This window comes from Pangasianodon hypophthalmus, chromosome 20 (genome assembly GCF_027358585.1).
Source record: "Pangasianodon hypophthalmus isolate fPanHyp1 chromosome 20, fPanHyp1.pri, whole genome shotgun sequence".
Taxonomy (NCBI): Eukaryota; Metazoa; Chordata; class Actinopteri; order Siluriformes; family Pangasiidae; genus Pangasianodon; species Pangasianodon hypophthalmus.
This window is the reverse complement of record NC_069729.1, coordinates 18,934,656-18,949,440: the sequence shown is the minus strand read 5'-3', so window position 1 is coordinate 18,949,440 and position 14,785 is coordinate 18,934,656. Positions and strand designations below refer to the sequence as shown.

Sequence of the window (14,785 nt, the reverse complement as noted above, 5' to 3'; positions counted from 1 at the left end):
TTTATTCTTTGTTACTGAGAAACTGTAAAGTGTAAACTCGTCACCTGAAAACTTTCCTGTTCCAAAGAGCTAACACTGGAGACTCCTTCACCATATCAATTAAATCTGTTTATTATTAGGCTTAGATTATGTGCAGCGTCCAGCATCCAAGTCCCTGTGAACAAGCTGTTACTATAGAAACAAGTGCATTAAAGATTACTGTAAAGATTAATTAATTTTTACCTTCTGATTTGAAAAACAAAAATCAACAGCACCGAGGTATAAGTAAGTAAGGATGGGGCATGGCGTTATAGGAAAATAATCAACACAGTAAATAAATGGATCTAATCTTGTTCATGTTGAATAAACCTGCTCCTGTAGTCATGGTAACAAATCCGATACCAGCTTTGAAGAACGGATAAATCCAGGATCAGTAATCCATGTATAGCCTGTAATCAAGCAGTCTTAAGGTTTTCAGTTGTCTGTATAAATCTGGGTGGTAAGAGTCTTTACTAACAGACGAACATTCCTAAAAACCAAAAAAAAAAAAAAAAGTCACATCCATGAGAAAGAAATTGCATACTACTTATTCTAAAAGTGATTAAATTCAGTTCTCACTAGGACCTAAGAGAATCTAATCACACTGCAGTTAAAAAACCATCCAGAGGATTTTTCTCTCAATGGGAATCCCATCAGCAGCCAACTGTGTGTGAGCAGGTGAGAAAGGAACACACTGTTCTATCAAGTTTTTTTTTTCTTTATCTTTATTTGCAGGACAGATCTCGTCGAGTATAAACCCAGATTAGCGGCGCTCTCGGCGTGTGAGCTTCGAGCACGCACAGTTCGACGAAGGCCAATTATTATGCCTCTGTCTTCCCACTGATGACCTTGGAGCCAATAAAAGGGCCTTTTATCGGAGTGTGATGTCATCACTCGGTCACACTGCGTGAGGCTGATAGATCGCCTCGCGCCGCAACAATGCCGATTTCACACTCTGGAGCAGCAAGCGGCCTGTGCGTTTATGAAAAAGAAAAATAGAGTTTAGTCATTCTTTCTCTGAAAAATAAAATAGTGCTAATAGTGGAATAAAAGTGCTATTGCCTTTCAGATTATACCTATTTAATCATTCATAAATCATAACTTAATTAACTTAAACAGCCTTTTGACACACATATAAGGGAAAACTTTTTTTTTTTTGGCATTCACTAAAAATGAAGATTAAAAAAAAAAAAAAGGTGGAAAAGTGAGCAAACTTTTGTGTGAATGTTTAAAAAACGTATATTTTTCAAAATATATATATATATATGTATAGAAAAGCTAATGTCACAGCCCAAACCTGCACATGTTTGGTATGTTACAAATGCTCTAGGAAACCATTTATCATGGCTTTGTGGTTTGTAATTGCTTATTTGATAAGGTATTCTCCGTCATGTGGAGGAGGCAGAATATGATTGACATTGGCTTGTTAGGGAGCTGGGGGTCAGAGAACAGGATCAGCAATGATATAGCACTCAAGGGCCCACCAGTGGTAGTTTAGCAGCCCTGGGACTTGAACCCCTGACCTTCTGACCAGTAACCCAGAGCCTATAACCATTGAACCACCACTACAACTGAACGCATGGCTCCGGTGCTGCAAACTGCTCTGCGAGCGCAGATTTCGGCTACGACCTGAGCAAGCAAGTTGTATCCAAGTGTAACCTTAAGCACTAGTTCCACCTCATCTTGAATCCTTGTGTTTGTCATTTTTCCTTTTAGAACTTGTGTTTTTCTGCATTTCGCCATCTCTAACACAATAACTCAACGTTATTCTTGAGGCATTTGACGTAACAGTTTGTGACTTACTATCTGGTGCTCAATTCATTTTTGCATTTTCATGTGGACTGTTGATGTGGACATGATGGATTTTTTAAATGATGTTTTGAGAAATATCCATATAAACAATATGGAAGAATGCAGAAAAAAAACAAACCAAATATCCTTCTACTGCTACTCTCTGCTGTCCTTTCTTTTAACTATTCCTCTTATCTTTATTATGAAGCCAGACAGCATAGTGAAAGTCAGAACATCTCCCAGTCTGCCTCTCAAGGAGTGTGTTCCTTAATCTCGATCGTGACTCCGAGCTCCCGCGTCTTTGCTCTGTTCTCCGCTGACAGCTCGTCGGATAAAAGCTAGGAGCTCTGGCAGGCTGCCTTGACAAGGGTGTCAGCTGTGCTTTGAATTATGCACGTTCAAGCCTTAATAAAGGGGCTTGGAATTGATCCTTTAAAGAAAAAGTAGAAGATGATGATGACAGAAAAGACAAAGGCCAGAAAGAGATGAAAAGAAGCGCGGCTCCTGTGAAGACGAAGGTCTATTCATACGCCGCTCTGCCATTAAATACTGTAGTGTTCATTCAGAGGGGGCATCTTCAGCAATTAGCAGTGGAATGGAACATAGCCATGCACACACCATATGATGAGAAAATCTAGACCGTTCCTACAGTCAATCCAAAATTATTGGCACCCTTCAAGAGTTTTGGTAAAAATTGATGGTTGCCGGCTTACCACTTAGATGTTACTTCCATAAAAATAAACTCTTCCTGAGAGCAAACTACAAGATCTTCTGAACTTCAGTTTTACCAAGCCTCATTGGAATCAAGTTTTGGAGGTATATGACCAAACTTACGCTGTTCATCCAACGTGTTTGGTGAAAAATGCCAACTACATATGAAGAAAATCCATGAAATCCACACTGGAGGTGAATAAGTGATGCTTTGAGCTCTTGTAAACACTGGCCATGAATTTGAAAAGTATCAGTATAGTTTAGCTCAAAACCTGGTTGCATCTGCCAGGATGTTAGGGCTGGGTTTATATTTGTTTTACCTGTGAGTATGCATGATGGCTGCCATGTGTATCCTTCATTCATGTGTAGTACATACAGTAGAGACACACATAACACAGGCAGTATAGTGACGATGTGATACACAACAGACCAAACAAACTAGAGATGGTTTGAGTATCAACACAGTTAAAAACCTCTCAGATCAATCTTGTGGATCTTCTAGATTAGTAAATAATTTTAAAATGCAAGGTCATAGTTTGCGATTTGATCATGACAACAGTGGAAGGTTTTAAACAGAAGCTAAGACAGCTTGTCCAATAAAGCCATAAAGTGTACTAAAATATTTAGCATTAAAAATTTTATGCTAAACATTTTACAAGACAACATTAAACAGCAGAATGGTGTAAAAGGAGGGTTTGGCTCTCTCTTGCCCTCTAGTGCTTGTCACTTTTAATTCTCCTGATGTATATAAGGTACGCAGGTGATCATGTGAACAATGCTGTCACAGGTCAAGTGTAAGACTTGAGACAAAATGGCCGCCTCAGTCTCTGGATTTGAACCCTTTTGAAAACCTGAACTGTCTACATGCACACATTCAAGGATATAAAGGTGATTAAATTGTTCTCCATGGAGGAGAGAACAAGATTATCTACAAATTTATTAAACATTTCAGGAAGAGCCTCAGTGCTGTTCTTCTCTCCAGAGAAGATTCATCATCAGGGTGCTAATAATCATTTTCAAAGCAGTATTCTGCAGAAAATCCACACTTTAGCTCTGAGTTTTCAAACTTTTTCCTCATGTGGCCCTTTCCCAGTTTTCAGAGAACTTGCGTCCCCTCTGACCAGGCAGGTGAGCAAAGCAAAGCAAACAAACTGCGTCTTTAATGACTGTCCAATTATCAGAGCATTAACATTATTAGTAAAATGTAAGATTTAACACTTAACTGTACACCTAATTAATCTTTCTTTGGTCAAAATTTTGTGCACTTTTTGACCATTTCAGTGAACTCAGAACAGCCTCCATTTACCTTGAAAGAAAGTGATGGCAGTGCATCAGCACACCTTTCAAGCACCTCGAGTATGGGCCAAAATATTACTACTGTGAAATGCAGGAAGGGGGCGGGGCTTCAATAGAGTGTCAGTATAAGGTGCATTAGGTAAGATTAGTCTCTTTTTTTCAAGATTAGGTCTCTAAGGGTTTGGTGGGTTCAACATTTGAATGATTTCCGACATTTGAATGATGAAGCTCTACCCCCAGGATCTTAGATGGCCAGTAGTGGGTCTATAAAATGACTGACAGGAGGCATATCCAAACACAAACATGTATTCCAGACTGGAAGTCAGTTTTCCAAACGGGTTTTCTCAGCGACTTAATAAACATTTGCTAAGGCTACGGCTTAACCCGTTTTTTCATCATGTTCTGCATATCTAAAATGACTATAAATGTTGTAAAAAATAATAATATCAGAGTTCAAAAGACATGCACATCCATCGACTGGCTCATGTGGCATTTTTATTAAGAAAAAACTCTCTTTTGGAGTATTTTGGAACACATTCCAGGGAGGAAAATTGAAATATTTTCGAGTCTCCTAGCAAAAAGACCCACTGAGACATGATGGAGCTTTGCTGCTAACTTCAACGAGTGATTTTTCTTCTTTCCCTTAACCGAGACATTTTTATGCAAATCATAATGACAGGAATCAAAACTTAAATGCACCATGATGAGAAATATTTCAGTCTTGCTCCAGTCATATTGGAGAAAAAGCTGCCATGTTGTAATAGTGAAGATGCTACAAAACCAGTAGAGCTTCAGGATGTATGTAATGTGATGTCATTTCCTTTTGTACATTTGGAATCTACAGAAATAACTCAGCATGCAGCATAAAGAACACGACACATCACCTTTTTTCTGCACTGTTAGGCAGGATTTAAAGTAATTGCTATGAGCTGTTATTTTTTTTCCTTGCTGTGGTGCTAAAAGCTAGCTAGTCGCCTCACAGCACTTTGTGAAGATAAAATCCGGCGCTCGTTGTCTGGGGTTTGAGATCGTGCTGCCTTGTTTGGCTGCGTTGGCGGTGGTTCTAATTAAAGCAAGAAACTTGTGCCTTATTATAGCGTGTTTGCTGCTGTATGCCTGCTACCGTGTGAATGGACTGAACGGCGAGATAATTATTGCCGTCTTCTCTGGAACACTCCTTTACTGTTTTATCAGTGGGAAGAAAGATGAAACACTGCCTCTGGAGACATTCAAATCCATCAGTAGAAAGTTTTTGGCAGTTGTATACCGAGATACAGCATGATGATGTACAGAAGTGTATGTACCTCAAGCATAAACATTGTGAGCCTTCACGGAAGTGAATTTTTTTTTTTTTAATTATTTTATTTTATTTTTTTTTTCTGAGCTACAATTCCTCACTATACCCAAATTGTTATTACTATTTTATCTTAAATACTTATATTTGGTTGCTTTATTATTATTATTATTTTAAATTTCTATTACATTTTTATTTCCTCTATTTTCTGCTTCTTCTGTTATGCTGTTTTTTCCCTTATAGTCACGTACTTTTATTTATTTATTTATTTATTTATTTATTTGTTTATTTGCTTAAGAAATATTACACAAAGAATGTTCCGGTAACTCAATATGCAAAATATTCCTATATTAAACTATATTAAAGAAATTAAACACTATGTATCACGCTGTTATAGGAAAATAATCAATGATGAACTGCTATTACTGAATCCACCCTGAAGTTAATTATTTTCCAATAACAGAACATCCCTAATTGTTTTATTGCTCTTATACCTCAGCACAATTTTCAATTCAACTTCGTACCTTTTATCCATTTCTAGTTAAGTTTGATGCTGTAGAACATCCATGAAACAAGTTATCACTTATGTGGAAACAGTCGTTCCCTCACCAGCCTCTGTTTTCCTCTGTCTCAAAGAATAAAAGAGAAGGAAAAAAAATGCAAATGTTTATGTTACTGAGAAAACTCCTCTGTCCTGAAGTTACAAAACTGTTACAAAACTGTGACACTGGAGACTCCTTCCATAAAGACTTCACATTTTTAATCCGTGTTAGATTCTGCGCAGCGTCCTCCATAGACGTCTCTGTGAATGAGCGGTTACTATAGAAACGATACCGTATTAGAACAAGTGCGTTATTATAAGCCTGTGAAAACTCAGTACTTTCTGACCAATCAGAACCGTTTGTCTGTTGTTCCAGTGAAACAGCTCGAGTTTTACTTTTGTGTTAAATAGACTGTCGTGTTAATCACTCACAGAGGTTCAGGAGTATTCCTTTATGTATAGAGGAGACGCATCTGTGTTCATATCTCATTAAATTGTAATTCCGTTAGCTTGAGTGTCATTAGTTTTGTCTTTGAACGCTTTGAGGATGTGGTGTATTATTCTGTGTCGTTTTACAGACTATAGGTTGTACGCCTGGAGGCACTTTGGGGTAATGAATCAGCGAGGCATTATGCATGCGACTCTGTTGCTTCTGTGTACGCGAGGTATCCAGGGAGGGCCTTTTTGATGAAGGGGAATAGAGTGAAACACCTCGCTCTTAAACACACCTCCCTGTGTCTTTCATGCTTCACTGGCCTTTGAGCTCTTCCTCACTTCCTCACTATCTCTATCTCTTTCTCCTCTCGTCTCTCACCTCATCCGGCGTGCGCCGCAAACCCAATCAACAGCTCCGGCTGCGAGCCTGCTAGCAAAATGGCTGACCTCTGAGCATGATAAAGAGAAAGCGAGAGAGGAAGGGAAGGATGAATGACAGAAAGGAGGCACAGGGTCAGACAGAGATGGAACACAAAATGAGAAGATGGAGGGTTTAGGCAAATGATGCTGCTGAAAGTAGAACGAAATAAGGAAAGAAGGAAAGAAAGAGGACATACAAGGGTATTTTTCATTCTTTTTTTTTTTTTTTGCCCGAGCACTCGATAAACTCACAGCTGTATAAACAGCAGCACAGATGTTTGTGAAAACTTTTGGTGTTGCGATAAGAGACTAAAAGGGAAAAAAAGAAAAAGAAGAAGAAAAAAAATGCAGTCATATTTCAGGTATTTCATCTGTTCCATTATCTGGCTGTCATAATGAGATCGGGGATTTTCAGACCAGACACCTATTTTCAATTTTCAGCTCCCTGAGTACGACGCCATCGATTTCACACTATAACCTGAGAACGAAAAAAAAAAAAAACACCTTTAAGAGCAGTGCAAGTGCCTTTGCCTGAGGTGGATTTTTTTTTTTTTTTTTATAATCCAGATTTTCTCAACTCAAACGTCCTTGTCCATCTAACGAAAATATAATTTTCATCCTTTTTTATTTATTTATTTATTTATTTATTTTCAGATTTATTACATGACTGACACCAAGCTGCTAAACACTTTCTTTTCCTTCTCAAGCCTGATGGAATTCTTTCTCCTCTTTTCATCTGACCACGTCTCACCTTTCAAAGTTCGAGCAATGAATTCAATTTCCGCAATCCCCACTCTCCCTCCTCGTCAGAAAGGCCCTCGCTCCCCCATGGGGAATTGAAGGCTTTTTTCAACGGTGCCTTCTTTGTGCGACAAAGAAAATGGCATCACCACCTCACTTCTGCAACAAAACGCTCCTTTGTGTCAGAAGTGAAAGCCGGCCATAAAGGGATCTCCACTAGATGGCATGGCAGTGTCGCGTCCCATCTCTCCAGCAGGAACTCGCACACCTGCCCTGGAAAAGAGCAAAGCACAAAAAGAATGACAAAAAATTACACCACTCATACAAAGGATGGGAATTTTTGTCACATTTTAGAATATTCTTTCCATATTTGATACAGTCAGAGACAGTAAAATTTCTCTAAATGGTACAGATGTAGGCAAAAATGTCTTTTTCGCGTCATTTTTTCGCACGTGATTATGTGAGGATATATGTGATCACATGGGAAATCACATAAAGGTGCATTTCAACATGTTATGCCCTGATTTGCGCATGTGAACTCAGGTGAACACATGAATCGTTTGTAAAACGAATCATCAATCATGAAAAAAAAATGAATCATGTGTGCAGGTGTAAAGGGGAATCACATGTGAAAATAAATGAATCATTTGAAAACAAAATCACATGTGGAACATAAATAAATGAATCATTTTGGGAAAAAATGACATTTGAATGTAAATGACTCATGTAAGAAAAGGAATCACATGACTGTATGTGTAAAAATATAACATGAAAAACAAAATAAATGAATCATATAAAAAAAAAATCACATCTGAAAAATAAAGGAAATTGTTCATTTAGCGAAAAGAATCACCTGAAAAAAATGAATCATGTGGGAAAAATCTTGAAATTAATTTCATGTAAAAAAAACAAACAAAAAACAATAAAATAAATTAATTGCTTGTAAAATAAAAACAAAAAATCAGATGCAAAAAATAAATGAATCATCTATAAAAAAAAACAACAATCAGATGTCAAAAATAAAATAAATGAATCATTTGAAAAAATATCAAGTGAAAACTAATGTGAATCATGTATAAAAAAAATTATGTAAAAAATAAAATAATCAGTAATGTAGAAATATGTACAAAAATAAAAAAAAGGAATCATTTGGGGGAAAATCACATGTGAAATTAAATTAATCATGTAGGGAAAAGAATCACATTTGAAAAATCACTTGGAAAAAAAAGGGGAAAAATAAAATAAATGTATCATATAATAGAAAATCACGTGAATGCGTAAAATAATCACATGTCAGTTTCATCATGTGATTATTTATATGTGACTTTTCTGTGTGGATTATTATATCCGTCACAGTCCCACGAAAATGGCGGCGTGTCCTCAGTGACCCATGCACAGATGCCACAAAATGGCCTGAAATCTACGTTTTCACTCTGCACATGTCTGCGTTCCCTCTAAGCAATCTTCTCACACTAGCTCTCTGATGCAAAAAAATGTAAACAGGCAAATATAAAGTATGCCAAATGACACCCTCTTCCTCATTTTCCATAACCATAACAATCCCGAACTGTCCGTTCGAATCATTCCGGAGAGCGCGGCATCCGGCTAAAGGCTATTTAATTTCACAGCTTATTCTCTGGTTGAAATTGATTCTGGCGAGGACCCGATCTGTGTGGCGGAATACAAATTCAGGCTTTCCACCGGCGTCAATCGAGTGGCAGCCTAATTTGAGATGAGCCATTTCATTAAAACAAGAAATGTAAAAGAAAAAAAAAGAAAGAAAGAAAGAAAGAAAGCAAGCCGGACACTTGATTCGTTGTATCTGTAGAGGAGTGCTGTGGGATTATTAATGAACGGTTGAGGATTAAGTGTGTGCTGAACTGCATCAGCGATGATGCTTGTGGTTGTTATTTTAAAATGACCTTCCAGTGCTAACGAGAACTGTTCTGCACCGTGACTGACTGTGAAATATTTTAATAAGTAGTTGTTGTTTTTTGCCATCTTCTTTCCTAGGCTGAATATGATATACACTCTTTTTTACACCTGTGTTTTTTCCTGACTCAGGGCCATTTGAGCTGAAAGTTCGGTCTGTTTGGTGAAATGAAGTGTGAAAGATGTTTTCGAGCTCGGGAATGGTCCAGTGAACCAATTCCTGCTACTCAAACAGTGGTTTGGAGGTGTGAAACACTCTCGGTGCTGCATATCAACCATCGTGATTGGTTCGATTTGTTATGATACTTCCTGTTTTTTACTTTCATCAAGCCTACTTTCTCTGTTTGAGTGTTGGCAAAGAAAAATAACAGAAAGAAACAGCAAACAGATGAACCTACTTCCCACCATTTTGCAAACATGCCCATGCAAAAGTGACGTATGGAATTGCACAATCAATTGACGCTTCAGAAGAATTCTATGTGAAAGCAAACCTGCGAATTTTGAGCCCCGCCCCTAAACGAGCCCAGAATTGGTCCCGGGTAGGGACTCGAGTACTCAGGCCAAGCGCAAAGACGCCCTTAATAAATGAGTTCTTCAAGGTATTTTCCTATGTTATAAGGGTTTATATACTGTAGATCCTTTAATGCTTCCCCAGAACCTTTAGAGTGCCAGAACCCTTTTTATTTACAATCTCATATCACTTGAAACCTGCACCAATCGTTCCATAATTGCAGTTTCAAGCCAAATCAGCCAAGTCCAAATCAGAGTGAAATTGACACTTTGGTTCATTTGCTGTTTGGGTTAGTTTCAGAAATTAAATGAACCAAAAAGCAAAATAAATAAATAAAATAATAAAAAGTTGGCATGGCTGAAAATGTATTCATTTAGAAATCACAAAAATCATAGGGCCAATCCTCAGTAAATGATTAGATAATTATATAAACAAGAAGTTTAAAACATTTCGTGTGTCGCATCCAGCATTTATTTTCTCTTTTTCTTTGTTGGTCCAAATCTCAGGACCAAAAGAACACATCACATTTCTCTTTAGCAGTTTAGTAGCTCTCATCTACAAAAAAACAAAACAAACAAACAAACAAACAAAAACGCTGAAACCCAAAACACACAGCGTGTTTGATTCACTTTCTGGAGTTCAGTCGATTCAGAGTTGGAAGGTGAAACTTGGAAATGGACAGAGACCACCTCACTCACATGGTCTTGGACCTAGGTTTGAGTGCTGTGTTCCCCCCTGCCTAAAGAAAGACACCGTTTTTTTCTCGACCAAAAATAAATTGAAATCTAAATAAAACACCAGCCCTATACTCAAAATTGAAGCATGACAGGAAACCTTTTCTCCATCTTTGTGTGTTCAAATTTCAAATGAATTGAATGCAGAAACATGATCAGAAAAGCAGACTTCCTAGATTGCAGCAACAGTTGAAGAACCCTGACAGGTAGCGAGGGGAGGGAGCGGCAATGTCATTTTTATTTATTTTTCTCTGGATACTTTTCTATTAGCAAAATAATTGCTATGCAATATTTTTGCTGCCATCAGTCAAGGTCAATGTCAGCTCTTCAGCATTGCCTCTAATCAATAAGGTCACAAAAAACCCTCACTGAAACACAAACGGCTACAAATACTCTTCAGGTGTAACCACTCACTCATTACCCGCTCACCTCCGCGGCTCCTCCTCGCATTCACAGCTGGCCCTTGACCACGACAATATGAAAAATTAAATAGACTAAAAATAAACATATATATATATATATATATATATATATATACTATATTACCAAAAGTATTCGGTCACCTGCCTTGACTCACATATGAACTTAAGTGCCATCCCATTCCTAACCCATAGGGTTCAATATGATGTCGGTCCACCTTTTGCAGCTATTACAGCTTCAACTCTTCTGGGAAGGCTGTCCACAAGATTGAGGAGTGTGTTTATAGGAATTTTTGACCATTCTTCCAAAAGCGCATTGGTGAGGTCACACACTGATGTTGGTCGAGAAGGCCTGGCTCTCAGTCTCCGCTCTAATTCATCCCAAAGGTGTTCTATCGGGTTCAGGTCAGGACTCTGTGCAGGCCAGTCAAGTTCATCCACACCAGACTCTGTCATCCATGTCTTTATGGAGCTTGCTTTGTGCACTGGTGCACAGTCATGTTGGAAGAGGAAGGGGCCCGCTCCAAACTGTTCCCACAAGGTTGGGAGCATGGAATTGTCCAAAATGTTTTGGTATCCTGAAGCATTCAAAGTTCCTTTCACTGGAACTAAGGGGCCAAGCCCAACTCCTGAAAAACAACCCCACACCATAATTCATCCTCCACCAAATTTCACACGCGGCACAATGCAGTCCGAAATGTACCGTTCTCCTGGCAACCTCCAAACGCAGACTCATCCATCAGATTGCCAGATGGAAAAGCGTGATTCATCACTCCAGAGAACGCGTCTCCACTGCTCTAGAGTCCAGTGGCGGCGTGCTTTACACCACTGCATCCGACGCTTTGCATTGCACTTGGTGATGTGTGGCTTGGATGCAGCTGCTCGGCCATGGAAACCCATTCCATGAAGCTCTCTGCGTACTGTACTTGGGCTAATCTGAAGGTCACATGAAGTTTGGAGCTCTGTAGCAATTGACTGTGAAGAAAGTCGATGACCTCTTTGCACTATGCGCTTCAGCATCCGCTGACCCCTCTCCGTCAGTTTACGTGGCCTACCACTTCGTGGCTGAGTTGCTGTTGTTCCCAAACTCTTCCATTTTGTTATGATGAAGCTGACAGTTGACTGTGGAATATTTAGGAGCGAGGAAATTTCACGACTGGATTTGTTGCACAGGTGGCATCCTATGACAGTTCCACACTGGAATTCACTGAGCTCCTGAGAGCGGCCCATTCTTTCACTAATGTTTCTAAAAACAGTCTGCATGCCTAAGTGCTTGATTTTATACACCTGTGGCCAGGCCAAGTGATTAGGACACCTGATTCTGATCATTTGGATGGGTGACCGAATACTTTTGGTAATATAGTGTATATATATATATATATATATATATATACAAACTAAAACTGACAATAAATAAACTATTACTCGAATTAGTAATTTCACTATGTACGGAATAAAACACTTGGAAATGCGCTGTTATAGGAAAATAATCCATGCTGGGGTGGTGTGATGTGAAACAGAGTTCCTGTTACCACCCTGAAGTTGATTGCTTTCCAATAACAGCACATCATGAAGTGTTTTATTCCACTTATACTACAGCAGTTTGCTAATGATTACATTTTTTACATTTATTAATGAGTGACATGTCATACTTTCTATCCATTTATAGTTACCTTTAATGTTGTGGAATGTCCATGCAACAGGTTCCTGTTATCACTTATGATATAACAGCTATAAACAGTAATTCCATCATTAATCTCTCTTTTTTTCTCTCTTGAAATTAATTAGACAAAACATTACAAGCACATTAATATAAACCTGTTGTTTATTTTACAAGGAGAACACCTTCTGATTCAAGAATTCAAAACCACTGTGGTATAAACTCTGGTATATATCACTCCCACATCTCTATTTACATAAGACATATATTTACATTGGTCTCCTTTTTGGAGTTACAAACGCACACTGACTCACACCTACACAAAGCCGGGAACACCGGCACGCCGTCTTTTTATCCCCTGAAAGCTAGTGACATTTGGGCCACGTCATTAGCTGATCAACCTCTGTGGGAGCAGGTTGGGGGGAGAGAGGAGGAAGAAGAGATGAGTGCGGGTCTGACTCACACTGTCAGGGCCACTTCTGCAGCGAGAATTTTAATAAAGCAACTCCTCAATGTGTCACAGCCGGCACTGGCCCTCTTCCCCGATATCTCACTCGCAATGACTTTATGTCCAAACGTCCCCGGCTGGGGTTCTCGCGTCAAGATAGTTGGAAACATTTTATCTACACTCCGAGGAACTCTTTTTTTTATGAAAAGAACCCAGTCATGGCACGTCCCGCGGCACTTTTACGCTCCACGTTCGCTCCAGTTCAAGTGAAAGGAGGCGATGCACCGAATGACAAGTGTGTGAGGTCAGGGCGAGCGAGATCTGTCATGTCTGAGCCAGCAGGTTCAGCTTAATACTGATTAATGCTGCCCTGCTGCATGGCAGGTTCGGTCAACTTGTGTATGACGGCCAGAGAATAAATGAGAAGTACCAAAGTGAGCAGTCTGACTGTCGCCTTAGCTTATATCAGTGATTTGATTGATTGTGAATCATTAGGAAACCCTACTGGTTGTCCTCCAGGCCACGTTAATAATGCATCATGAAACAAAAGTAGGTCTCCTGAGAGCAAATCGTTTTGCATACTGGAATGCTATAATACATTTTATAAGAGTCTTATGCAAATGAACGCCACCTTGATGTATGACTTTTGTTTTCTTTTACGTAGTGTTATCCTCATCAGTAGGAATATTGCTCTGGATGGCTGCAACGATACACTATGTGTGTTAAAAACAACCATGTCATTCAACTCTGATACTTAAAATAGTCCTTCTCCATCTCATCATCATTCATGGATTAACAATAGGCCCGATATCACATATCGAACCGAGGCTACTACATAGAATCATGTCGTATCTTCAGTGGTGTCTTCAAATATGGAGTCGTTGCCTTAAGAATCAAAATCACATCGTATTGTGTGGAAGCCTGTGGATTACAACGCTAGCTGCGACAATACGTCAATGCGACCACTAAGTCTATGTTGAAATGCTGGTCTACCATGATAAACTTATCTCTTTTATGTTCAACTGATTTTCATTAAATGTTAGTGGTAGAGATGTCAAACATGTCCGCATATCAGACAAGTGCCATTAAAGCACATTATAAATCTAAATAACCCCTGCCAGTCCTGATACACTGCAATCTATTACACTGCTGATAACTATTAAAAGTAGCTATAATAGTAGCTAAATAATAATAAATCAGAGTAGAGACCCCAAGACAGTTCTGTTTTAAAGTTCAATAAATAAGAAATAAATGAATTAAAAAAATTTATTGTAAATATGTGAATTTATCCCTAATGAGCAAACCAGAGGTGACGGTGGCAAGGAAAAACTCCCTGAGAGGATATGAGAAAGAAACCTTGAGAGGAACCAGGCTCAAAAGGGAACCCGTCCTCATCTGGGTGCAACGGATAGTGCAATTATAAATAAATCCCTTCTATTACTGTGTACTATATGGACAAATAGTGCAAATGTGCAACCAGTAAATTCATCACAGTTTTCGCAAGAAGTCCAGTTGGTTAAAATCTATCCACTGTCCACTGATTGAGTCCTGAGTACGAAGGTGCTCGTGGCAACTGCAGCCCCAAAGCCACCACAGCAATCGCAGTCCCAAGCCATTACAAAGTTGTATTCATTTATTAATTGATTTTTCTTTTTTTTCATGTTTTTATATGAGGAAATTTCATAAGACTCAAGTCTCAAGTCCAACTCGAGTCCCCCGCTCTGCCACACACAAATACAGAAACACAACAAAGGTCATAAGACTAACCCTGTGTTCACAATAGCTGGTGACAAAGCGAAAGGCAATTGTTCATTTTCTATGTACGTGCATGACA

General features: G+C 38.8%; 1 long non-coding RNA gene across 2 annotated transcripts in view; it reads right to left on the bottom strand.

The window, feature by feature from the left end:
• Window positions 1-276: 276 nt before the first annotated feature.
• Window positions 277-14,785, bottom strand: part of LOC117599928 (uncharacterized) — a 52,473-nt gene continuing 37,964 nt past the window's right edge. Inside the window, exons 2-4 of one of the 2 annotated variants that reach the window (XR_008300607.1) lie at window positions 7,258-7,520; window positions 5,635-5,735; window positions 277-990 (exon numbers count right to left, since the gene is read on the bottom strand). This is a non-coding gene — a long non-coding RNA (uncharacterized LOC117599928). The remainder of the gene's footprint in view (window positions 991-5,634; window positions 5,736-7,257; window positions 7,521-14,785) is intronic. The other variant, XR_004580273.2, reaches the window with a different exon arrangement.